The sequence below is a fragment of the Hemiscyllium ocellatum genome, chromosome 24, assembly GCF_020745735.1.
Source record: "Hemiscyllium ocellatum isolate sHemOce1 chromosome 24, sHemOce1.pat.X.cur, whole genome shotgun sequence".
Classification (NCBI taxonomy): domain Eukaryota; kingdom Metazoa; phylum Chordata; class Chondrichthyes; order Orectolobiformes; family Hemiscylliidae; genus Hemiscyllium; species Hemiscyllium ocellatum.
In genome coordinates, this window is record NC_083424.1 from 10,420,509 (window position 1) to 10,447,832 (window position 27,324).

At 40.9% G+C, this 27,324-nt stretch overlaps 1 protein-coding gene across 2 annotated transcripts in view; it reads right to left on the bottom strand.

The window, feature by feature from the left end:
* Nucleotides 1-25,756, bottom strand: part of ydjc (YdjC chitooligosaccharide deacetylase homolog) — a 72,706-nt gene extending 46,950 nt beyond the window's left edge. Inside the window, exon 1 of one of the 2 annotated variants that reach the window (XM_060843464.1) lies at nucleotides 25,018-25,313. The gene's annotated coding sequence lies outside the window, so the exon portion shown is untranslated. Of the gene's footprint in view, nucleotides 1-25,017; nucleotides 25,314-25,508 lie in introns of those variants that run through there. The other variant, XM_060843463.1, reaches the window with a different exon arrangement.
* Between the last annotated feature and the right edge of the window lie 1,568 nt (nucleotides 25,757-27,324).

The window sequence follows — 27,324 nt, forward strand, 5'->3', positions numbered from 1 at the left end:
AGAGAATCCACATTCGTTTATAAGGAATGCATTCCCTTTAACGTATTGCTGGACCTCAATAAGCTGTGCATTTCTTGTTTAAAAGCACACAGTTATCTCTCCTTTTCAGCTCCTTTCTCACCACACGTCTAACTTGCAGCTACCTCCCGCACTCCCACCACATCAATCCACCTCGCGCAGGTGGAACTCATGATCTTGGCTAAAGGCAGGCCTCCCTGATCCTGGCCTCGATTAAAGGCAGTTCCCCCCCGATCCTGGACCCGGCTAAAGGCAGGCCTCCCTGATCCTGGCCTTGGCTAAAGGCAGGTTTCCCCCCACCCCGATCCTGGCCTCGACTAAAGGCAGGTCCCTGACCCTGGCCCTGGCTAAAGGCAGTTCCACCTCCACCACCTCCCCCCACCCCCACCCCCCCCCACACCCCCCAACCCAATCCTGGCCTCGACTAAAGGCAGGCCCCACTGATTCTGGCCTCAAATAAAGGCAGTCCCCCCCCAATTCTGGCCTCGACTAAAGGCAGCCCCCTCTGATCCTGACCTTGGCTTAAGGCAGTTCCCCCCGCTACTGGCCTTGACTAAAGGCAGTCCCCCTCATCCTGACCTCGACTAAAAGCAGTCATTGGCAACAGCCTCATTTCTATATTTTACTGTTCCAAATGTCCATTGCCCTTCCATTCTCAGGTCTCTTCTCTCCCATACTTGCTGCTGACAGGTTCATTCTAAACCTTACAGCAGCAAGCATAGGGCTGTACCTGCCTGTGATTCAAAGTGCAGACCTTCCTATTTCCTCTCATTCTATTTATGTGCAGAACGTCTCTCTGATAGGTCATAAGAAGAGGTAAGCCATTCTGCCCATCAAGTCTGCTTTGTATGACTGTAGTTGATTTGATAATCTTCAACTCCACTTTCCTGCCTTTTCCCTATAATCCCTGACTTCCTTACGATTAAAAATCTATCTCAGTCTTGAGTATACTTCATGATCCAGCCACAGTAACCCTCTGCAGTGATGACTTTGACACATTCACAACCGTCAGAATAAAACTGTCCTCTTCTTGGTCATGAATGTGTGACTCCTTATTCTGACATTATGCTGTCTAGTTCTAGACTCTTCCAATAAGGGGAAGCAACCTTTTTGCATCTTGCCTGTCAAGTCCTCTAAGAATCTTGGATGTTTCAATAAGATTGTCTCTCATTCCCCATATTCCAATGAGTACAGACCCAACCTCATCAGCCTCACTGCATAAGACAGCCCCTCCATATCCGGGATCAACTGAGTGAACCTTCTCTGGACTGTATCCAATGCCAGAATATCGATTCTTAGATAAGGGATCCAAAATTATTCACAGTATTCCAGCTATCATCTGACTAGTGCCTTGTGTAGTTTATGCAAAAGCCCCCTATTTTTGTGCTCCACTCTCTTTGAAATAAAGGCCAAGATTTTGTCTGCCTTCTCTGTCACTTGCTGAACTTAGATGCTAGCTTTTTATGATTCACAAACAATGACTCTCAAATCCCTCCATTCTATAGCTTTCTGCAATCTTTCTCCATTGAAACTGCCCTGAGAGTGATTTCTTGGGTGACTTGGGGGAATATTGGGAGCACAATTGCCTATCCCATTGATTGTTGAGTCACACCATATTGCATCTCCATTGAATTGGCAGCAATTTACTCCTCAATCCTGTGAACATACAGCACTCTAACTTTTGGAGCACAGTAATCATCAGTCTTTTGGTAACAAGTGATATTTACAACCAAAGATCCATCACGCTATTTAAAAATTAATCATTCATTTCAGATCTCTAAAACTTTAAATGGAGGATGCCAGCATACCAGCAACAATAAGAATTTTTTAAATGGATCTGGGTCAGTGAACAACTACAGTATTGATTTCTCAGTTTATGCAGGACTTCACAAGCCATATAACATTACTTCAGCAATATCAGAGTTTCCAGCAGTCCAAAGAGGCAATTAGACAATAACATGGTTTTGTGCAGAAGACCAATGATCCAACTAGTCTATCCTGCTAAAAGTCCCATATAGATTTGGACTGAATATTGCTGTGTTTCTTTTCTCCAAGCATGTTTGTAAAAACTCTGTTCCACCATCCGTATATTTCACAATTCCTGCACCCACTTGCTGAGAAGATTACTGGGTCTTAATTCATCATAAACATTTATTAACCTTGATGCTTTTAGGGCATTTGTGATGACAGTTACCTAATATATGCAATTTACTGCAATTTTCCAATAGTTTATTGGGAAGCAGCAGTTTTGATATAGTACATTTGCTTACTATGTAAAAGAAAGGAAATAGCTGAAAATGTGTTGCTGGTCTCCAGCATCTGCAGACTTCACTTTTTACTCAAAGAAAGGAAATATACAACCCATGACAGATAAAAGCATTTTACTGTTCCTGGAACAGTTTTATAAACTGGAAGCATAGAGACAGCACAATATCATGTGCCAGTGATTTCTATGTTCTTCAGTGGTAGTCTCTGTACCAATAGTCATTGTTCTTCCCTTGGGATGATGTGGGGGAGCTTCTGGTCATCCTCCAAGGAGATGGTGTGACTTGCCTCCTGGGATCTTCTTGCCCCTTCATTCACTCCTGTCACTGTTAATATACCTTATTTTGTGGGCTGGCCATCATAGCCATGCCAATCAAATGGTCATGGGACAAATACTCAGTCAAATGATCACTGTCCTCTTGTCCACCTCCATTTGAAGGGTAGTTTACTATTTTCTTAATAACATATCCTTGTTAGTTTTGATAGACTATATTAATCATCGAGAAGTGAATGAGTCAAGACCTTGATGGTTCTCATGACTTTTCTTGTTTTCATATAGAGATTTGTCTACATTTGCAGAAGGCTAGTTACTAATGTGACACGGTTAAATGAGGTCCCATGTAATACAGGAAATACCAAATATGGGAGTTTGTAGTGATTGTAACACGATCAACCAGCTGGACCTCATAGAATGCAAGTTCCTGATTGGGGCTGTTAACCTGGTCTGATCAGGGAGCCCCAGCTGACAGTCACAAAAGGGGAGTGTCAGAGTGACTGTCACTCTCATAGCTGACTCTGAAAAGGTAGGTAGTACTAAAATCAAGGACTGTTAATGTGCAAGTAAAAGATGACTTGATGACAGGATACTGGCTTCAGTGGAGTCACTTCAGAGTTAACACAATTCTCAACAATCTCTAGCAAGTATCTTTCTTCTCACCAGCCCAACCCCTGCCTATCCCTTATAGAATTATGTTTTCCTAACATAGTTGTTAATCATATTCCTTCTGATCCTGTAAATCAGATGCTTCTTCTTCAAGGCCAGGTACAACTTTAAAAGTCCACTCCTTTAAAAAAAATCACAGCAAAAACAATATTTCTCATTACATATATCTTGCTGTGTGGTAACTGCTCTATGATTCTTTTACTGTCTTCCAGCAGATGTGGCTTAGTCGGTACACCCTGAGCCAGACGGTCATGGCATCCTATACCAGATACTCGAGAACACAATCTAGCTTGCCACCTCAAAGTCATCACTGAGAGAATGCTGCATAGTAGCAAGGGCTGCCTTTTGAGTGAGATCATTTGAAGCCCATTTTGCCCGTGAAGTAAGAGAAAAGGTCCTTATTCCATATATTAGTGCAAGTCCTGAGTGTTAGTTCATGTTTTTGGATAGCTCTGTGATAAAAATCAGAGACTTATAATCATGGCTTTTCACAGAAAAATTAGTGGTAATATCAATTTCATTGTCTCAAAACTGGCTATTAGTGATCTGTTTTTAGGAGTTTCAATGGACCATTGTCAGAGTTCTTCTGCCATTCATTGATATAGATATTCAATTCTCATCTTTGCATAATGTATTTTAGATTAAAGTCTTTGTAGAAGTGTTGCACATAGTAATGTAGCCTTGTCCCCAGGCAGAAACAATTGAAGGCCTCACTGTGAGCAATAAATTCCAGGGGATGAAAATAATGTCCAAGGCTAAAAATCACACAACACAGGTTATAGTCCAACAGGTTTATGTGGAAGTATTAGCATTCACATTAAGAAGGAACAGTGCTCTGAAAGCTGGTGCTTCCAAATAAACCTGTTGGACTATAACCAGGTGTTGTGTGATTTTTAACTTTGCCCACCCCAGTCCAACACTGGCATCTCCACATCATGGCTACCAATGTCCAAGACATGATTCCTTGGATAGCCTTCTCAACATGAACGTCTCAGTCATGCTATTTAGAAATTCCTTTGTAAATTTAAAATTGGCTACTTTCATATCAGATGTTTCTGGTGGCCATTTTACAACAGCCCAGCTCAATTCTCTCAAGCCAAATTTCAAGGTTTTAAGTTAGTTCAAAAATTAATAGTCCATACTCTATATCATCACAATACATAGAACTAACTTAATCACATCATGTACAAATTACATCACACTAAAAGGAGACACAAACTCTAGAAACTAGAATAAAAAAACATGCTAAAAACCCATGTAACTGCAGAGAGACACCATCACAACAGTCTTACAGTGGTGCAAAATGACAAAAGCAGATCACATGGCTATCCTAGTGAGCTCTGCTATGAATGGGCAAAATGGGAACCAAAATTTACAACAACTCACAAACTATTGTTTGGTTTGACAAGTTTTATACATACTAATGCTTAATAAATTCTTTAAAAATCCTTGAACTACCTCTTGTTTGCCTTTTTGCCTCATCTCTGAACCCTGTCCACAAAGTATAATTTGGTAACCACAGCATGATGAGATGTGTATGGCACCAGTATGAAAAAAATAGCTCCAGTTTGACCAAATTAACCAGCATGCAGTAGAACAAGTATGAGTTGAAAGGTCATAGCTTAAAATAGTTTAGATTAGCATGAGGAACTGCCATGCAGACAGAAACAAGAAAACAAAGCGATAATTTGAACCACACAAGATAACATAACAATACTCCAGATAGGCAGATATTTAGATGAAAAAATGCACAATACTCCATACAGGTGAGTGATGATTAGATCACAAAGTACCCTAACTAGATTATCCACAAGTAAAAATATTAGACTAGAGGCAAGTATAGGTGTATGAGAAAGGTGTTGGTGGTATAAAAAGTGGAAGGTAGCATAGTGATGGCAAGAATCTGGGGAGTAACACTCGTAAGAAGGATGGCCCTGAATCAGGGAATCAGAGCAAACAACAAGAATTTAGGGCAACTCTTGTCTGTGGGGCTCTAGATCAGGGTCCCAGAAAACAGGAGTTCTGTCCAGTCTACAGCCTGATCATCTCTGCTTTTTTTTCTCTGGTAGTACTCTGTGCAAGTAGTAAGGCTTGTACATTTGTGATGGTAATAAACATAGTGTCATATAACTGATATTGCCTCTGAGCATTTATCTGATTACTGCTGTTTCATTTTGTGCAAAGAAATGTCAGTAAAAAGTACAACAAGATGGGACAGAGTTTTGCCCTGGTGAAGATGTACAAGGATGTTGCCAGAGTTGGAAGGTTTGGAGGGATATGGGCCGGGTGCTGGCAGGTGGGACTAGATTGGGTTGGGCTGGACGGGTTGGACTATACTGTACATCTCTATGAATCTAATTGTTTCTGATATTGGAATTGATAAAATGAATTGATGAGTGCTAGAAATAGCAACTCGCAAGGAAGTTTACCAGAAATTTATCGTAAAACAAAAGGAAAGAAAAAAAATACCAGCCCAGGTCATTTTTGACCATCAAAAATTGTTTCGTTTGAGGAAAAATAAGTTGAACATGAAACTTTACTAAAAAGGAGACTAGAAGTTGAATCTTTTCATCTTGTACTCATCAGAACTAGGATGCAAGAAGCAGACTTGAGGAAAGGGAAACCATTTCATGCAGAATAGAAGAGGGTGCTGATTGGTTGCATCAACTGAACATTATCAAAGCCTCTAACTAAACACCAACTTGAACTTCTGTTTCTACATATTGTAGTTTATGGAATTGTATATGGAAACTAACAAAGCCTTTGTATCTGGAAAGTCTGTAATTTTGTAATTTACACAATCAGAACACTATTGTAGTCTTTTAATGGAACATAATCTACTCAATTAAGAAATAAAATGGTAGAGCTTTACAAGGCAAAGTCAGTTGTGTTAAAATTACATAGGCAATTTGATCAATCTTCTTCAAAATCCGTTTTCATAATGGCTGCAAGAACAAGGAATAGAGAAGCTCAAGCTGATACGTGACAAATAGAAGACTTAAGAAAAATGGACCAACAACATCATAGTCCATGTAAGTGTTCCCTTAGCAAGAAATGTCAATGTGGGAGTGGCTATGGATTTAGAAATATTGGATAAAAGAAAAAGATTCATCCTGCATTTTGTAGTTTTGGCAACAAGATTTTGTCAGTCAACAATAATACACTGTAAAAGATAAGAAAAGAAATTATGGATAAAGGTAATGGAAAAGTGAATAGGGAATAGTAAAACAATTCTCACTGGTAATGGGGAGTGGTATTTACTGATGATGAATTTAGGGACACATGTGCAAATATGAAAATAATGATTATGAATAAAGAGCAGAAAGCCATTTCAGCAAAATAGTATGTGAAAGGAACTATGCAGCAATAAGGGTACATAAAATTTTGGGTGATCGGTCAAACTGTAAATTCTTGTCCTGTAGTGTGGGCTGTATATGTTAAGGAGTTGTTGCAAATGGCTGGAGGATATAGTCTCTATAGGTCAATTTTTGGCAGGAAGCCTTAAGGTAGGAACGTGATCAGCTCTCAGCTTGGGAAAATGCCACGGTTAGCTCCCTTTCTCCCCCAGAGCATTAAAAGCATTGCATGTAGGTCAAACTTTATTTTTGTTAAAGCCAAAGTCTCAAAGAATTTGGTGAGACTTGATAGGAGGTAAAGCCACCAGAAAGCTGCTTCAATCTGGGAGATTACACTTTATTATAAGAGAAGGGAGTGTTAAAAATGGCGAGGTAAAAGATACCATATTGGTAAAGATGAAAAAATAGTGATTGTACAGCATGGGAATTAAATTGTTCAGACGTTCTCTTGAAAGTTGCTTGACATGGCTTATAAGTTTGCAGTTTCTGAAAGAGCTGTACTAAATAAAGAGCAATCAGGTATTTCTCATATCCACAAGGTGCACAGCTATAGTTCAGTTTTTGACGACGGACATATCAGTTCTGATGGTCAATGAGGCCATTGTTCCGAAAGGACACTTCCAAAACCAGGTACTAAAGTCAAACATTTACTAGAAGGAGTTAGGCGATGGAGAAATGTGACGATTACAAATATAGGAGGGCAGGCAATTGGAAAATATAAAAGCTGGATGGAATATATAGGATGAGGGACAGCAGATTAGGGCATAGATTGGGAACATGACGTACAATTATGGAAAGCAAGAGCACCCAGTTAAACTCAGGCAATGAATCTGGGAATGAACATGCCCTTGGTAAAAGGAATCCAATTAATAGGTGCCAGTAGCAGTCCAGAAAGACAGAGAAGGCAAGATGGAGGGCATGGTTTAAGAAAGGCAAGAAATGCCATTCAGAGAAGGAGCCCATATGGCCAGAAACAAAACTGGAAGACAAATTAATAAAAGATTCAGAACTACAAAGCTGGAGAAAATGGAGATGTGTCAGAGGGCAACCACCCTAACTATATACATGGTTATGCCTGGAAAAGGCATCTCCTGCTGGAACATAAAAAGGCCAAAGCAAGATCAATGGAATGAAGTTTTAAATTAAAACTGGTAGATGAAGCTACAACAATGGATTCCAGAATGGTAGGGAAAGTAATTATAGAATCATAACGTCATACAGCATGGAATTAGACCCTTCAGTCTAACTCGTCCATGTTGACCAGACTTCCTTAACTGAACCTGCTCCTGGCCCATATCCTTCTAAGCCTTTCCTATTCATGTATCTGTCCAAATGTCTTTTAAATAGTTGTAATTGTATTCAACTCTTACCACTTCCTCTGGCAACTCATTCCATACAAGCCTCAACTTCTGTGTGAAAAAGTTGCCTCCTCAGGTCCCTTTTAAATCTTTCCCCTTCTTACCTTAAAGGTATGCCCTCTAGTTTTGGACAACCGTATTCTGGGTCCTGTTACTAACATGGGAATGTGGATCAATGTTAAACCTGTATTTCGGCAGGGAGATCTGTGAAAGAGAGAAGTGTTCTTCAACCTCCAAAAGAGTCACCAAACACAACAGGGACACTGCAGAAGTTAAATCATTATGTTTTGGGGCTAAATTATGCCTTTAATTTTGGTATTTCACAGCAATATCTGTCCTGTTAAAATTGGGTTATCTTCAGTTAAAAGCAACCCTACCATGTTTTATAGTCTCCATGAGGGGAGATTTCAGGCATCTTCATCCAGCACATACAGGCAGTCCCTGGATTGTGAATGGGTTCTGTTCTGGAGTCCATTCAAACCTGTTCACAATTCAGAATGCAATACAGGACAATATAAAGGAACTGTTTGCAAGTCCAGGAAATGTTCATATGTCAGGTTTTTAAAATTACACCTCAGTATGAGATTGTGTTTGTAAGTACAAGTGTTCATAACTCAGACTCAACCCATTGTGTCCTATGGACCCTCTGAACAGCGTCACACCCAGACCCACCCCACTACCCGATATCTGCAATCCTGCATTTCCCATGGCCAACCCACCTAGCCTGCACACCCCTGGACACTATGGGCAATTCAGCATGGCCAATCCACCCAACCTGCACATTTTTGGACTGTGGGAGGAAACCAGAGCACACAGAGGAAACACACACAGGCATGTGGAAGAATGTGCAAACTCCACACAGACAGGGGCCCGAGGTGGAAGTGAACCTGGATCCCTGGCGCTGAGCGACAATAGTGTTAACCACTGAGCCACTGTGTTGCCCCTAAGATTTACAGAGTGTGGTTACCTGAAATAAAGTTCTCTCGAAATGTGGATTTGGACTAGTGTTTAATCTTTTCAATTGAATTCTTCAAGTCAATTACAGACAGAACACTTAAACCATAGATATATGTGATTGAAATGAGACAGAATAACTGATATTAAATGTCCATTGAGCAGTTGAGTAAGTAGGAGTGCTGGAATACCAATCATAATTAAGGTCAACATCACTGGCTCAGAACCTTAGCCATGTTATTGGTGTTGGTACAAATCTTAATTGTGTTTACAGAGCCTTTAAGCTCCATTAATTGAAAGTTTGATCAAGATTTTGCAGAAACCAAGCCAACAATCTAAAATGGGCTTCCTTATCAAGAAGTAAACATTGAGGATACATTAAGGAGAATTCACCCTCAAGATGGGAACTGTAGGACAATTATGCTTGACCTTCATTTGCATTAATTGTGTTAACATCAAAAGGGAATGGTGATCAATTGTATGCAGCTAACATTTGATAAGTTTAACGCTCCATTTTGTAACAGAGACCAGAAATATCTTTGTGCTAATTAGTTCTGAGTTTTAAACTTTTCACGTCTGTGTAATAAATTTGAGACAAATGTCTACAATTGTGAAGAATGGCTGCAGACTTCATTAACTGATCTTAACTGTACTAACTAGACTCCACTTGTATCCTAATCTTTAGAAATCCAGAAATAACCTGATTATATTATCACACTTCAGGAGACTTGAGAACTGGGATATGTGTAAGAGGAATGAAACAAAACCCCTCATCACCGTGCAGAAGAAAACCTCACAGTGACATAAAATTATAAGCAAGAGAAGAAATGTGACCAGCCCTCATAATTCTTAATGTGTTTCAATATCCATGGTCAAAGTAGGAAGCAAAGCCCCCAATGATCTCTAAACTACTGACTGGTTTGTTGACCTTTAATATAGCTGAATGAGCAAGTTAGCAGCAAGGTCAGGAGTCAGACATCACCAGGTTATAGTCCATCAGGCTTATTTGAAAGCACAAGCTTTCGAAGAGTCACCTGAAAGAGCAGCACTCTGAAAGTTTGTGACTTCAAATAAGCCTGATGGACTATAACCTGGTGATGTCTGACTTCTGACCTTGTCCACCCTAATCCAACACTGGCACCTCTGCATCAAGTTGGGAGCAGTAGGCCATTCAGCCCCCCTAGTCTGTTCCACCATTCAATCACAAAACCTGATTAAACTGTGGTCTCAACTCCAGTCCCAACAACTCCTGATTACCATAGACCCCTGAAACTTGTGATGATGTGGTCACTTTAAAAAAGGTTATTTTGTCCTTTTTTTGAAGACAGATTGTAAAGGCAATTGTGCTGAAAATTCTAGGGAATAACAGTTTAATAATGGAAGGGAAGTGGCCAGTTCTCCCAGTTCCGGTTTGTTCTAGTTTTTTTTTTGGCTGTAGCAGTCACAAGAGGTTTTGAGTACCAGAAGGGTTGTAAGCTTCAGTAAAGGGTTCCCCAGACTTTCTCTATAATCCCTTTCTGGATGCTGTTCCCTCCTGCCTGTAAGAATCTGTGTTTGAATTTACCTTTTTGCCAAGAGGTGTATTTATGAGATGTTGCTATATTGGAACAGTTTATTAGTTGAATTGCTGTATTGGGTCATATAGGTTTTCCATAGTTAAATTACTCTAAATTCCATTTTCTTTCATTCGTGTTTCAACTGTAGTGTTTAAACAAATCTTGATTTGCTTAAAGCCAGGTGGTTTGACCAGTTGTATCACACCTGGAGCACCCAATTCAGCCTTGACAATAAGAAAAAGTTAGGGTCTAGGCTACTTTCTTAAAATATTTTGAGGGTGTCTAGCCTGGTCCATAACAAACTCTTCTGCATTAAAGTATCTTTCTGTTGCTTTTTTGAATGACATGAACTCGGTCTAAAATGTGCATGTGAGACTGCCTTTACTATACAGATAGCAGTAACTCCAAATGATTCATCACTATTCAAGTGTGATTACGGATGACCAATAAATGAAATTTATGTGTACAATTCTTTAAAAATCCCATGATCAATTCTTTAAACTTGTTTTTGCAAATCATAAATGGACACCTTCTCTTACCCGGACACTAAAGAGCTGACCAGCATTGACTGCATTTATCTCACCATCATTGGCATTATTGCCAACTACACCCAATTGACGTCATCTGCAAACACATATGTTAGACATTGTTCCACCCACTGAATCATTTACAGGGATTATAAACCACAGCAGCCACAGCACCGATATCTGATTCTGCTAGCAAATATCTTTCTGTCTTGACATCTTATTAACAATCTTTACTGTGTGACCAATTAGTCAAGTGCCAAACTAGCCTCATTCTTTGTCATTCTTTCCATGCAAAGTGAACAAACTTGTGAATAAGTCTCCTCTGTATAAAGTGTCCAATGGGTTCCTAAAATCTAGATCAACACTATCCACTGTAGAACTCTAATCCATTATGTCGATAAACTCTGTAGTGTTGACCAGCCATGATGATTTTTTCCCCAGAAACCATGCTCACTCTATCACCAGTCATTTTGGCAAAGTAGATGACAGGAATTAAATTGGTGCAAACACAAAACATTGCAGATATCAGAAATCTGAAAAAAAGCAATACTGGAAATACTTACCAGATCAGTTGGTACCTAAAATTGATTATGTTTCAGGTTGGTGACCAGGCCTCGGTTTCAGGCCTCATGATTTTTAACGGTGACAAATTCTTAACCAGGAAACTATTCTGGTGCTGGATTTTTAAACTGTTTCATGAGATGAAATATCAAGGCCAGGACTGCATTTATCATTCGTCTCTAATTGCTTTTGAAGTAAACATATTAATAAGTTATCATATGAATTCTCATTTTAAGATATTCAAGATAGGACATGAGCATTACTAGCTATGTCCACATTTATTGCCCATTCTTAAACACTGTAGTCAATAAGGGGCTGGTTACACCTACAGCACTTTCAGCAAGGGAGTTCCAGGATATTGACTCAGCGGCAGTGAGGAAAGACTATCTCTATTTTTGATTTGGTCTGTGGACTGAAATAGGAAAGGGCTATCTTAGAAACCAAGTATTGTGGAAGGGATTGCTACACTCTTTAAAAAGCAAGCTACCAACTTTTATTTACACTATTTAACAATTGGATGTTTGGTTGCAGAGTAACTAGTGCCAAGGGTTTGGATGAAGTGAGGTTTTGGCTAGCAACAGGTAGCTGACAGGTCTGTGGATGGTGACCAATTGCCTCCTGGTTGCTACCTACTGTGATTAGCTCAGAACAGTTTGTGGGTGTGAGCCAAAAGCTTTCGGATCTCCAGCAAAGAAAAGTGCTAGCTTTCTGTAAAGCAGTTACTGTAAGCTGTGGCTTTTGACTCATGAGTTAGAGACTTTATAAATTTACATGAAGGAGTCACTCTGCATTTCGAGTAAAAAGTGAGGTCTGCAGATGCTGGAGATCAGAGCTGAAAATGTGTTGCTGGTTAAAGCACAGCAGGTCAGGCAGCATCCAAGGAGCAGGAAATTTGACGTTTCGGGCATAAGCCCTTCATCAGGAATCCAGATTCCTGATGAAGGGCTTATGCCCAAAACGTCAAATTTCCTGCTCCTTGGATGCTGCCTGACCTGCTGTGCTTTAACCAGCAACACATTTTCAGCTCACTCTGCATTTCCTAAATCAAGTGAATGTACTTGGAGAGGAGACCTAGAGACATAGACAGGTTGACACTTTATAATGGTTTACATATAGCTAGAATCTGTGTGTAATAAAGAATAACTAAATTCAGAAATTGGAAGGCAACTAATATACTGGCAGGGAGATTTGCTGGAGTTGCTCAGGAGGACTTAAACTAGTAAAATGGGGAGGGGGTGGGGAGGTGGTGTTGGGAGCTAGGGAGATAGTGATAAAAGAGATCAGTCTGAAACTGGTACAGTTGGTAAAAGGAGCAAGTCAAACAGTCAGGGCAGGCAGGGACAAAGCAGAGAATGAGGTAAATTAAACCACACTTACTTCAATGCAAGAGGCCTAATGGGGAAGACAGATGAACTGAGGGCATAGTTAGGAACATAGCAATTACAGAGACGTGAGTCAGGGATGGACAGGACTTGAAGCTTAATGTTCCAGGATACAAATGCTATAGGAAGGATAGAAAGGCGGGAGGGGGGGTGGCAAGAGAGGAGGGGGAGTGACATTTTTGATAAGGGATAGCATATGTATGGTATAGACAGGAGAGATCAAGTGAATCCTTAGAAGAGTATAAATGCAGTAGGAGGATACTTAAGACAGAAATCAGGAGGGCAAAAAGAGGATATGAGATAGCTTTGGCAAATAGGGTTAAGGAGAATCCAAAGGGATTTTACAGATGCATTAAGGACAAAAGGGTTTCCAGAGAGTGAATGGGACCCCTCAAAGATCAGCAAGGCAGACTATGTATAGAACCACAGGAGATGTAGGAGATACTAAATAAGTATTTTGCATCAGTGTTTACTGTGGCGGAGGACACGGAAGGTATAGAATGTGGGGAAATAGATTGCGACAACCTGAAAAATGTCCATGTTACAGAGGTGGTGGTGCTGGATGTCTTAAAACGTATAAAAGGTGGATAAATTCCTGGGACCTGATCAGGTATACCCTCAAACTCTGTGGGAAGCGAGGGAAGTGATTGTTGGAACCCTTGCTGAGATATTGTATCACTGATAGTCACAGGTGAGGTGCCGAAAGACTGGAGGTTGGCTAACATGATGCCACTATTTAAGAAAGATGGTAAGGAAACTATAGATCTGTGAGCCTGATATCTGATGGTGGGCAGGTTGTTGGAGGAAATCCTGAGGGACAGTACTTAGATGTATTTGGATAGGCAAGGACTGATTAGGGATAGTCAGCATTTCTTTGTGCATGGGAAATTATGTCTCATGAACTTGATTGAATTTTTTGAAAAAGTAATGAAGACGATTGATGAAAGCAAAGTGGTGGACGTGATGTATATGGACTTAAGTAAGGCATTTGACAAGTTCTTCATGGTAGACTGGTTAGCAAGGGAGAACTAGCCATTTGGATACAGAACTGGCTCAAAGATAGAAGACAGAGGTGGTAGAGGGTTGCTTTTCAGACTGGAGGCCTGTGACCAGCAGTGTGCCACAAGGATCATTGCTGGGTCCACTACTTTTCATTATTTAGATAAATGATTTGGATGTGAACATAGTTAGTAAGTTTACAGACGACACCAAAATTGGAAGTATAGTTGACAGTGAAGATTACCTCAGAGTACAACAGGATCTTGATCAGGTGGGTCAATGGGTTGAGGAATGGCAGATTGAATTTAATTTAGATAAATGTGAGGTACTGCATTTTGGAAAGGCAGATTGGGGCAGGACTTAACACACTTAATGGTAAGATCCTGAGGAGTGTTGCTGAACAAAGAGATGTTAGAGTGCAGGTTCATAGTTATTTGAAAAAGTGGAGTCTCAGGTAGATAGAAGAGTGGAGAAGGCATTTAGTATGTTTTCCTTTTTTGGTCAAAGCATTGAATATAGGGATTGGGAGGTCATGTTGAGGCTGTACAGGACATTGCTTAGGCCAGTTTTGGAATATTTTGTGCAATTCTGCTCTTCCTCCTATAAGAAGGAAGTTGAATGGGTTCAGAAAAGATTTACAAGGATGTTGCCAGGGTTGGAGAATTTGAGCTATGGGAAGAGGCTGAATAGGCTAGGGATTTTTCCCTACAGCATTGGAGGTTGAGGGGTGACTTTATAGAAGTTTATAAAATCATGAGGAGCACGGATAAGGTATCTTGATAAGGTCTTTTCTCTGGTTTGGGGTGAGTCCAGAACTAGAGAGCATAGGTTTAGGGTGAGGGGAAAAGATTTAAAAGGGTCCAAAGGGACAAATTTTTCATGCAAAGGGTGGTGTGTGCATGGAATGAGTTGCCAGAGGAAATAGTGGAGGCTGGTACAATAACAACATTTAACAGATATCTGGATGGGTCCATGATTAGGGGATATAGGGCAAGTACTAGCAAATGGGACTAGATTAATTGAGGATATCTGAGTTGGACCAAAGGATTAAACTGAACGTTCCTTTAATCTGAATATAAAAGACTGGGGATTTCTGTGCACTTCGATGAAATCTTTATCTTTTGTGTTGACTCCAGAAATAGCAGGGCTTGATTTCCAATGTGCTATCCATGTGAAACGCAACAAATAACAATGTAGTTCCAAGTCATGGTGATGCCAGTTTGATTGCTACCTGCAACTAATTTGAGTGCACAATGTTGACAAAAGATGGAAAGAACCGGAAAAATGTTCCATTACAAAAGTTTGCCAATAACTATCCAGGTTTACACAATCTTGTACTTCAATCTCCACACTTATTTGTGTTCGAATGTACATGTGCTGCAATGGGGCAGGTACAGTGGAGACATTAGAATTTTCCGTGTGAATGCTACAGATGCACAACAGCAAATGAACCAATTAGTGATTAGCAGTATGTACCATAAAACAAGTCAATATTGAAAAAAGTTCCAGAGAATACCCATTCAAATACAGTTTCACCACTGGGAGTGCATTCCTCCAACAATTACTTCCCCTTGTCCTGGAATGATGATGCTACAATCCCGCAATAAATGAAAACCACAAATGAATCACTCTCAGATGAATAAAACTAATTAATCCAATCACTTCCGCTTCTCAAAGTCCAAGCAAATCCAAACACTTAAGCAGTCTGTTTATACACAAAGAAAACTTATCAAATTGCTTTGGCACGAATAGCAGCAGCAGCAGCAGCTTTCACAAAGTAGAATTCTATAGCCAAAGTCTTTCCACCTTCTACAATCTTAGGGAATCGCTATCAAAGGCCTCAGTATAAACTTGACGATGAATGTCAGATAATTCTCATTACTGCATTTTATTTCTGACATTTATAACTGTGGCTACATGTCACGGGTATTTAATTGGCTGCAAGGCACTTTGGGACATGCTATAGCCATGAAACATTCCGTATAAATGCAAGCTGTTTTAAGAAAAAAGGAGAACATTTTTAAACTGACAGATACATTCATTAATTACAGGTAAATGAGTGGGCTGTGCAGTGATAAAATCACTGGTCTAGTAATCTAGAGATCCTAGCAATTTAATTCCTTTAATAAAATCTGGAGTTGGAAGCGAATAATGGACAGTCACAACTGTCTTAAAACCCATCTGGTTCACTCATGTTCTTTAGGGATTGCAATCTGCCATCCTTATCTGGCTTACACTTGACTTCACAACTCTTGATTTTTAACTGTATGGGCAGCATGGTGGCACAGTGGTTAGCACTGCTGCCTCACAGCGCCAGAGACCCGGGTTCAATTCCCGACTCAGGTGACTGACTGTGTGGAGTTTGCACATTCTCCCCATGTCTGCGTGGGTTTCCTCCAGGGGCTCCGGTTTCCTCCCACAGTCCAAAGATGTGCAGGTTAGGTGGATTGGCCATGCTAAATTGCCTGTAGTGTTAGGTAAAGGGGTAAATGTAGGGGAATGGGTGGGTTGCGCTTCGGCGGATCAGTGTGGACTTGTTGGGCCGAAGGGCCTGTTTCCACACTGTAAGGAATCTAATCAAACTGTAACTGACTGGCCTGCTCAGCCATTTCAGAAGAACTAGAGTGGCTCATCACCACCTTCAAGGACAATCAGGAATGGACAACAAATACTCACTCAGCCAATGAAGCTCACATTTCATTCAGGAGGTTCAGAGGTCAACGTTTCGGCTGTAACCCTTCTTCAGGGTTACCGAAACCCTGACTTCTCCACCTCCTGATGCTGCCTAGTTGCTGTGTTTTTGCAGTTTTATTTTGTCCTCTACATCTCATTCAAGCATTTTTAAAGAGAGGAGGGGACATTGAGAGGTGGATTATAAAATCGTGAGAGATGGAGTCCACAAATTTTCTTGTGTGGTGCTAGGATTGCCACTTTTTGGTTTTAAGGGATTCATCTGGACTCCCAGGAATTGGTGATTGAGGACAAACTTAGGAATGAACCCAGGAAAGAGAAAAAGATAATGCATCCACTTTTCATTCTCTTTGATAACTTCTGTTTATTAGTTCTAAAATACAGAATACCCAGGCTGTTCAACTGGGCTCAGGTTGGAGAACGGTAAGAAGGACATCAAGGACAGAAATTCAAATGGTGACATCAAGGTATACATCCAGAGAGCTGGGTACTCAAATGGGACTCAAATGCTACAATCCCTGCTGGTCCCACAGAAAGAAAGTGTTAGACTTATTAAAAGGGCCACTTCTGTTTCTTGACTAGCTACCAACCTGCTTCTGCCTGGTATACTCCCATCTTCTCGCAGAAAATGTTTAAAATTGCATCTGGTTCCTACAAATCTGGGTCTGCTGTTTAACGAGTAGTATTCCTGCTTCATAATGAGAAGCATAAGGGGTCAAGTTCCACTTAAGAACATTAAATGCTGGCTGATCCTCCAGTGCAGTACTGAGCGACTGTCCGTGATACAGACTTTCACAGGAGATGCCAAATTGAAGCTCTATTGTCTATCCTTTCAGTAGATGGAAAATAATCCTTGGTATTATTTCAAGAGGAACAGGAGGTTCTTTCTTGGTTTTCTGGCTAATAATATTTAACCTCACAGCCAACACCATAAACTGTTCTTGTCATTTACCTGATTGCTGTTTGTGGGAGTTTACTGTGCACAAATTAGCTCAGGCATTACCTGGATTAGTATCATAGAAAGCCTACAGTGTAGAAACAGGCCCTTCAGCCTAACAAGTCCACACCAACCCTCTGAAGAGCAACCCACCCAGACCCTCTCCCCTACCCCATGTTTACACCTGACTCATGCATCTAACCTACACATCCCTGAGCACTACGAGCAATTTAGCACGGCCAATTCACTAACATATACATTGTGGGAGGAAACCAGAGCACCCGGAGAAAGCCTGCGCAGACACGGGGAGAATGTGCAAACTCCACTCAAAGCAGGAATCATACTCGCCAAAGGCTGGAATCAAACCTGGTGCTGTGAGACAGCAACGCCAACCACTGAGCCACCGGGCTGCCCTCAAAAATTAATTGAACGTAAACAGCTAGGGACTGTCCTGAACTCTTGAAAGAAGCTATAGAAATTCAATGTCTTTGTTTTTTAATGGACTCAAATTGCATGAATGGAGGTTATAGCCTGCTTTAGGCTGATGACCCATTCCACCTATAAAATCCTGTAAGTCAACAGGGGAAACAGTTGGCACCTAAGTGCAAAAGCAACATATTCTCTTCTAATTATAAGCTCACCCCATGAAATGGGTTAACTAAGATCCCAATGATATTGTTAGGTGACTGGTTCCCACACATTTGAAGTGATCACATGCTTATTCTCAAATGCATTTCCTACACCTCTCCATGTGGCTGCTGGATTCATTGGTCAGCACTTGACTGGAGTGCAGTAGCAAAACGTGGTAGCCTGGATACACATTCAAATGACAAATTAGTTCCTAACTTTTTATAAACATAGCAATGTAACACTTGCCTCTCTTTAAAAAAACTTGTCAGTATAACTGTTCCCTTCACTAAACTTCTAACTGAAGATGACTAACAAAAACTGACATTTATAATTAAGCTGAACACCTTTAGATTCTAATTGTTGTCTTTCCTCAGAGAAAAGGTGTCTTTCACATGGTATCGCTTAGGTGGCCCCTTGGGGCAAAAGCAGCACACTAAGTCAGCACTTCTCCTCAATCTTTGAATTACAGTTCTGTAATAAATGTTTCTTTTTCAAATCATTCTATGTACTAGTTTCTGTTAGATTTTCAGCTTCATTTTGTAGCCACACTTGCTGGTCTTCTTGCATTTACTATTTCCTCTTTTAAATTCACCAACATTCCTCACAGTTTGTTATTAGTTTCCAATAAATCAATCATTCTTTGATTGTGATAGCATTAAAATGCATTTCAGTTCACTAATTTTTTGTCTGAACTCAGTACCATCACATTTTTATTTTTCAAATTCTTCTATTTGAAGCACATATTGTTCAAGTTTTGACTTGAGATTCAATTCTCATCTTGAACACCTCTTCTACTTCCTGTACAACTGGCATATTATCTTCTGAAATCTCCTTTTTTGTATGAAGTCCTGTTCTTTCCAGTTCTTGCTTTACTTCATGGAGTGCAGCAGTAGTGAGAAATCTTCTTTAGCTGCCTGAACTTTCCAAATTTTCTTTCTTTCCTATCAAGGAAGTGTCTTTCAATATTTGCCTTGATCACTTCAATATATGACTACAAACCATTATCATCATGAAATCTCTACAGTGTGGAAGGAGGTCATTTGGCCCAATGAGCCTATACTGACCCAGACCCACCCTTGAACCCTCTCCCTGTAACCCTGCTAATCCAGCTCGCCGACACATCTCTGCACACTGTAGGCAATTTAGCATGGCCAATCCACTCAACCTGCACATTTTTGGACTGTGGGAGGAAACTGGAGCACCTGGAGGGAACCCACACAGATGGGGGATCCCTGGCACTGTTAGATAGCAGTGCTAACCACAAAGCCATTGGGCTGCCCCCTAAGCCCACTGCACCTGGTAATCTCAGGCAGTCTCCCATTCAAGTACGAAGCGGGCCCAAGTCTGCTCAGTTCCCAAGATCAGACAAGATCATAATTTTCAGACGAGTATGGTCATTAATTTGGCTTTTTATGTTGTCACAATGATGGAATTTGCCAAAGCTCCAGATTATGGTAATTGTGGCAATTACTTTCTTTATTTCAAACTCTTGGAGCCCACTTGCAGGCTTTCTTCTTAGTTCTATTGGTACTTTACATGGGGAATAAATCATATTGCTCCGTAACAGCAATACTGATGTGATGTTCAAAATCTTCAAAGCATCAAAAGTGTCAACACACTTTGGATATATACTCATGCCAGACCTTCCTTACTTCTGTTTGGAAACTACTTTTCAATGTGTGTACTACATTCAACCCTCATAACCTCAGGAAAAGACTGTAAGACCATAAGCCAAAGGAACAGAAATTAGATCATTCAGCCTATCGAGTCTGCTCCACCATTCATTCATGGCTAATAGGTTTCTCAACCCCATTATCCCACATTTTCCCCGTAATCTTTGATCTCCTTGGCAATCAAGAAACTATCTTTGTTTTAAATATACTCAATGACCTGGCCTCCACAGCCTTCTGTGGCAATGAATTCCACAGATTCACCACTCTCTGGCTAAAGACATTTCTCCTTATCTCAAATCTAAAAGGTCTTCCCTTTACTCTAAGACAGTGCCCTCATCTCTCCCGCCAATTGGAAACATCTTCCCAACATCCACTCTGTCCAGGCTGTTCAGTATTCTGCAAATTTCAAACAGATCCCCCTCATCCTTCTAAATTCCAAACAGTAGTTCCAGAGTCCTCAAATGTTCCACATATGTTAGGTCTTTCATTCCTGGGATCATTCTCGTGAACTTTTTCTGGAGCCGCTCCAGGGCCAATAACATCTTTCCTGAGGTATGGGGCCAAAACTTGCTCACAATACTCTCAATGTGGTCTGACCAGAGCCTTATAAAACCTCAAAAGTACATCCCTGCTTTTATATTCTTGTCCTCTTGAGATGAGTGACAACATTGTATTTGTCTTTCTAACTACTGACTCAACCTGCAAGTTACCTTAAGAGAAATCTGGACTAGGACTCCACAGCCTCTTTGCAGTTAAGGTTTCTGAATTTTCTCCCATCTAGAAAATAGTCCATGCCTCTATTCTTCCTATCAAAGCTAGCTGTAGCTGTAGCTGTTTGCAGCCACTCAATCCCAGGGATAGTAAGACAATCTGTTTTAAAGACATGGAACAGAGTTAATATAGAAGTTAGAGTTTTTACAGTGTGGAAAGAGACCCTTTCAGTCTACTGTGTTTGCAACAGTCAAATATCTACTTATTCTAATCCCATTTTCCAGCACTAGGCCTATTACTTTGTATGATATGGCATTTCAACCACCGATCTAAATTGAGTCATGGAATCATACAACACAGAAACAAACCCTTTGGTCCAACCAGTCCATGCTGAACATAATTCCAAATTAAACTCGTCACATTTGCCTGTTCCTGGCCCATATCCCTCCAAATCTTTCCTATTCATGTACTTATCCAAATATCTTTTAAATATTGTAATTGTACCTGCATCCACCACTCCCTCAGGAAGTTAATTCTACAGGCGAACCACCCTGTATAAAAAAAATTTTTCCTTTTATGTCTTTTTAAAATCTCCCTCCTCTCAACTTAAAAATGTGTCCCTAGTCTTGAAATCCCCCATACTAGGGAAAAGGCAGCTACCATTAACATGTCTTTATCTTTGTCGAAAATGAGGTCTGCAGACGCTGGAGATTAGAGTCAAGAATGTGGTGCTGGAAAAACACAGCAAATCAAGCAGCATCCAAGAAGCAAGAAAATCGACATTTCAGACAAAAGCCCTTCATCAGGAATATTCCTGATGAAGGGCTTTTGCCCAAAATATCGATTTTCCTGCTCCTTGGATGCATATCTTTATCTTTGTCTCTCCCTCTGATTTGGGTTGTTTCCAAGCATTGAATTTTAGCTCTCCTTTATGTCTTTATCATGATAGAAGTATTTTACCTCAGGTAATTATTTTCTTCCAAATTTCCAAGCAAGATCTTCAGCTTTAGTATGACATAATGCTGCGGTCTGGTATTGAGTTTCAGCTTTAGATGTATATGGTTTATCAGCTTTCTTCTTGCTCTCATCCTGATCTGAATGGTAGGAAAGACTTATTTTCCGTAGGCACTTTTGGCCCACTATTTCATGCAGCTCGGAGACTCCTATGCCTGTTATGTTGTTGCCAGAAACTAGATTATGGCGTTTCTGGATTCTTAGTTCTGATACTTCTGGATTCACCCCATTGCTCTGTCACATGATACTTTCATTACCACTTTTGTTGTTTGTTTCAAACATCTTTTTCCATGGATTGGGTATTCCACAAGGTCTGCAGCTTGATGCAAATGCAAGACATTTCTTGCTCACTGTTAACTTGTGGTCATCCAAGCTGCTGCACATTTTTTTCCTCTGTCTGGTGTGCAATCTTCTGTTCCTGTTTCACCATCTACTTCTAACTGGAAGCCAATTGTTGGAGTAGTCAACTTTATGTCACTTGATGTACTTTGGCAGTGTCTATACCTTTTGATATTGTGAATTGTTTTTTCAAATTAAATATTTTTGTACTTCAGGGTTAATCATATACAGAAATTATTAACAACCTCACCTGCTTCCTGCCTTAGGCTTTGAAAGTTATAACTGCTGGATTTACTGATTTGACTTTGGTTGGAGATGGGTCCTAACCAGATCAAATATTTGTGTCTGGGTTTTTAAACAGTCATACACTCATACATCCTTGTTATTAAATGAATTTAACCCTTTGTCTCCACCTCATTAAAATTATGGGGCTGATCCTTTGTTTCTTTACTACTACCTTTTAGAAAGCTATTTGAGTGCCAGTCTGCACTTACATTAACATTTCCCAACTGGCACTATGACACCAACAATTTCCCAATTCATGATGGGATGTAGTGGCCACTGTATTCTCCCATCAGTTCCATGCCAAATGTTTTGTTTGTATCAAGTATGGTGTTTGCACATTCAATAAGCCTTTTGCTTTCCTTGGCATTAATCCAGGTTGATTTTGTTTCTCTTCAACGTAATTCAGTTTCAGCATTAAATCTAATTTATTTGAAATGTTTTTAGAATTGCAATTAGAATTAGCTTTGCCCCATGTACTTAAACAGGAATAGCGAGAACTCGCCACTTATGGCGCCATCTTAGGTAAATATTTAGTACAGATTCTTAGGGAAAAAATAAAATAAGAAATACAAAGTTCAGATCATGGGGATAAATTATAAAAATAAAGAAGTAGAAAGTTCAGAATAACAGGCCTTCCAATCCACTCCATGCCAGCACCTAGTCTCTAGCCCACACCAAGACTTGACTCCACATTGCACCAGGTTTCATCTCCAGGCTCTGATCACTCTGGACTCATCTTGAGGCCAGCAATCCACACCGAGGCCATGCCAGGTCGAAAGACCACCACGCCCAGCCACAGGGAGACTACCATACTGCGCCGAGAGATTGCTCATTGTTGGTGTTGCTCACAGGCTGCCTACTGTCACCATGTTATGTCCTCTAGTTCTCAAAAGTTTGAAATAATCACATTTTTCAGACTCAAGTGCTGAAGCTTCATTGAGTATATTTCTTAGACTTCTTCATGTGATCAATGAACTGATATTATTGCTGGGCACCTGACTGCAGAGTAGAAGTAAATATGGCACTCTGTGAACATGAAACTTACAAAACAATTAGTTCCTGATTCTTTACAAAGAATATAACATTACATTGATTAAACAATACATCAAATGAAACAAGAACAGCACAATGAAAGTAACACAGAGAACAAGGTACACATCCTATTGCAGAATCTTCTCCATGTATTTTACTTCTTGCCAACACTGGCAAACAATAGCTTCCTAAGAACAGTGACCCACGTCATACTTGTATGCCTCCACCCCATCAGTCCTGTGCCAAATGTTTTGTTTGTATCAAGGATGCGCAGAAATCTGCCTCTGCCTTAAAAAATATTCAGGGACTCTGCTTCCATCACCTTTTGATGGAGCTCCAAAGACTCATGGCCCTCTGAGAGAGAAGAAACTTCCTTTGTCGCTCTGTCTGAAATGAGCAACCCCTTATTTTAAACACTGACCTGCTAGTTCTAAACTCTGCCACAGGAAGAACCATCCTTTCCACATCTATTCTGTCATGATCCCTTTGGATCTTAACATTTCAATCAAGTTGCCTCCTGGACTCAATTCCAGCAGGTACAAGTGTAGCCTGTGAAACTGAGCTTTAGGACCGACCTGATCAAACACAAGAAAGGAATTGTAAAGAAGCCAAACAAGGTGAAGAGAGATAAATGGAAATCATGTCCGAGAGAGGAGCAGAATTCCTTCAAGGTTGGCATTTCTGGAAGTGAGTTGATAGTGTGGTACTAGAAAGGCACAGCAGGTCAGGCAGCATCCGAGGAGCAGGACAGTCGACGTTTCGGGCAAAAGCCCTTCATTGGGAATCTTTAAACTTTAAATTAGCAAATGCCATGTGGGAAACCATACCATTGAATGAGGTTGTGACCCCTTTGGCAGTGTGCTATTTACTGTGCCTGGAGCACTTTGCAGTCATTATGATCCTTTATGTACGAAAAGGATGTGAACCCTCCAGTTCTTTGCGGGTGTAAAGGCCCTTGCTGTGATTCTGCTCCTCGGATGCTGCCTGACCTGCTGTGCTTTTCCAGCACCACACTCCCTCATCACCAGCATCTCCAGTCCTCACTTTCTCCTAGTTTATTTCTGGAAGAGAAGTGACTTCCTCGCCGTTCCAAAACATTACAATTAACTCAATCCTTAATACGCCACCTCGGAATAAAAATTCTATACAACTCAAATCCTCTTGGTTTTGTTGATTGGCAGCTAGAAATACAACCGTCACGGGTCACTGTTTTTTTTAAAAGTTACTTGAACCTTTATAATTACACCCGCAGAAAACTGGAGGGTTCACATTCTTTCTTTTCATACATGAAGGATCATAATGACTGCAAAGTACTCCAGCACTGTAATACCACACAATGGTATGGTAGTGCCACAAGTCGTTTGCTAATTTAAAGTTTAAAAAAGGACAATCTTCAATTAAAAAAAGGGGGGGGGGGGGGGGGGCGTGGAGTTATGATACTGTGGAATAAAGCGTTCAGAAATCCATTCTTAAAATATCCACGGATGCTGCCTGACCCGCTGTGATCTCTAACTTTTGTTTTTTGTTCTGATTCCAGCATCCGCAGTAATTTGCTCCTTAAATGAGCCACGTTGCTGTTCAGGAAATCGTCTCCAACTGCAGACCTTGAAACATTATAATATCAAAAAGAGAGCAGGCATGTCCCCCCCCCCAAAAGAAGCTGCTTTAGTTCAGAGAAAGTTTGAAATGCAACTTTTCATTGTCACTTCAACGTGGAAGAGACTGCCATCATTTCATATTACTCACTTTACCCTGAAGTCGTGGTAACATTTTCATTTCTAATTACCTGTTCGCTCCAAAATGCCAGCCTTGATGCTCGGCTGCCGTGGGATCGGATGGGAGCAGGAACCTTATCGTTATTTACATCGGCTGAAAAAGTCCCCACAGAGGGAACCTTTCGCTGGGCTCCTTTAAATACGCCTTGGCAATTCAGTACCGCCAGGAGGATGTTACGTCCTTTGCAGAGATACCGCACTAAGAGGCCAAGGCAATACGTATTGCAATTGGGGGGAAAGACATATCCATATTGGGGACAACTTCAGCTCAAATTCCTGCCTCCGAGTGTCATCAACCACAACCTGACCCCCTCCCCTTGTGTGTCCAAGTTTAATCAGAGGATGTACAGTACTGTAATTTACCAGCAGAATTCACTTCCGCATATCTAGACACTGGGAACATGTTTTTTTTTCACTTTTAGTACAGGAATCGTACCTTTGACCGGAGTCCGCTCCCACTGTAACGCACAATTACCTTCAGAGATTTATCTAAGTATCTTACCCATGGCGAAGAATCAATGACTGGCCATTTCTACCAAGGGATTTCCGAAAGGCTACAATCTGGCTGGAAGGTTACTGCGTCCTTTCTGAAGGAGGAAATGAATGAAGGGCGCTGTCGCTCGGTGGTTATTGAGAGTTTATTATCCTTTGGTTTGCGCTGGTTTCAGTCAGCGTGGGATCGGCTCAATTTTTGCAAAATAGGATGTGGGAATTTCAGACGCAAGCCCCCTACGTCAAGCCGTAACCCTGCGTTTCCGCTATCTTTTCTGGTCTTAAAATAAGCATCTCACGCCAAAATAAAGCCGAGTTCTGGCCACCCCCAATTTAAATTGACAATAACCAGTTTCGATCAATTGCTCTCGCAAAACTGAGCTTTGCTTTTGGACGCTCGGAATCAGACTCGAATTTAAAGAAAGGTTTTCGCATTGACTCCTCCCAAACCAAACGGAAGCATTTTTTGTCCAGGAGGTATGCTGGCGGCTGGCTTACACACTGAGTTAAAAAAATCACACAACACCAGGTTATGGTCCAACAGGTTTAATTGGGAAGCACTAGCTTTCAGAGCGATGCTCCTTCATCAGGAGGGTGTGGAGTCGAGGATGGTAATATCGCTTACACACTAGTCATGGTCAAGTCATCAAGATCTGCACCCACTCAGCAACTGGCAGATTCCTCACAGTGCCAATTCCGGTGAAAGATCAGAAACAAAAACAGATATTGTTGAAAAAGCTCAGCAGGTCTGGCAGCATCTGTGGAAAGAAATCAGAGTTAGCATTTCGGGTGGTTCCTTAGAAAGACCATCCCCTTATAAGGTTTCTCTCTGAGTGTTGCTTGACCAGCTGAGTATTTCCTGCTTTACCCCTTGAAATTTGTAGATTGGCAGCATCTGTAGATGTTGTGATTGCCCCAATGTTGAATTCACTGTGCCTTCTCTTCCAGAAAAGCTCACCTTGAAGAAGGTCTGCTCTTCTCTCAGGCAGGATTTCCATTTGTCTTTCTTACTTTGTTTCCCTTCTTTACATTGCCTTTCTTGTGTTTGATCAGGTAGCTACCAAAATTCAGCTTCACAGGGTAGGCTGGAGTTTACGGAGTAAAGGGGCAACTTGATTGAACTAGCTAACATCCCAAGGCTTCTTGACAGTGTAGATGTAGGAGAGTCTAGAACAAGGGGGTCACTGTTTAAAATAATGGGTTGCCCATTTAAGACAGGGATAAGGGGAGGTTCTTTTCAGTCAAAGGGCTGTGAATCATAGAGATGTACAGCATGGAAACAGACCCTTCCGTCCAACCAGTCCATGCCGACCAGATATCCCAAACCAATCTAGTCCCACCTGCCAGCACCCGGCTCATATCCCTCCAAACCCTTCCTATCCATATACTTCCTATCCAGATGCCTTATGTTGCAATTGTACCAGCCTCCACCACACACTCTGGCAGCTCAGTCCATACACGTACCACCCTCTGCATGAAAAAGTTGCCCCTTAAGTTTCTTTTATATCTTTCCCCTCTCACCCTAAACCTATGCCCTCTAGTTCTGGACTCCCCGACCCCAGGGAAAAGAATGTGTCTATTTATTCTATCCATGCCCCTCATAATTTTGTAAACCTCTATACGATCACCCCTCAGTCTCCGATGCTCCAGGGAAAACAGCCCCAGCCTGTTCAGCCTCTCCCGATAGCTCAAATCCTTCAACTCTGGCAACATCCTTGTAAATCTTTTCTGAACCCTTTCAAGTTTCACAACATCTTTCCAATAGGAAGGAGACCAGAATTGCACATAATATTCCAACAGTGGCCTAACCAATGTCCTGGTAAAAA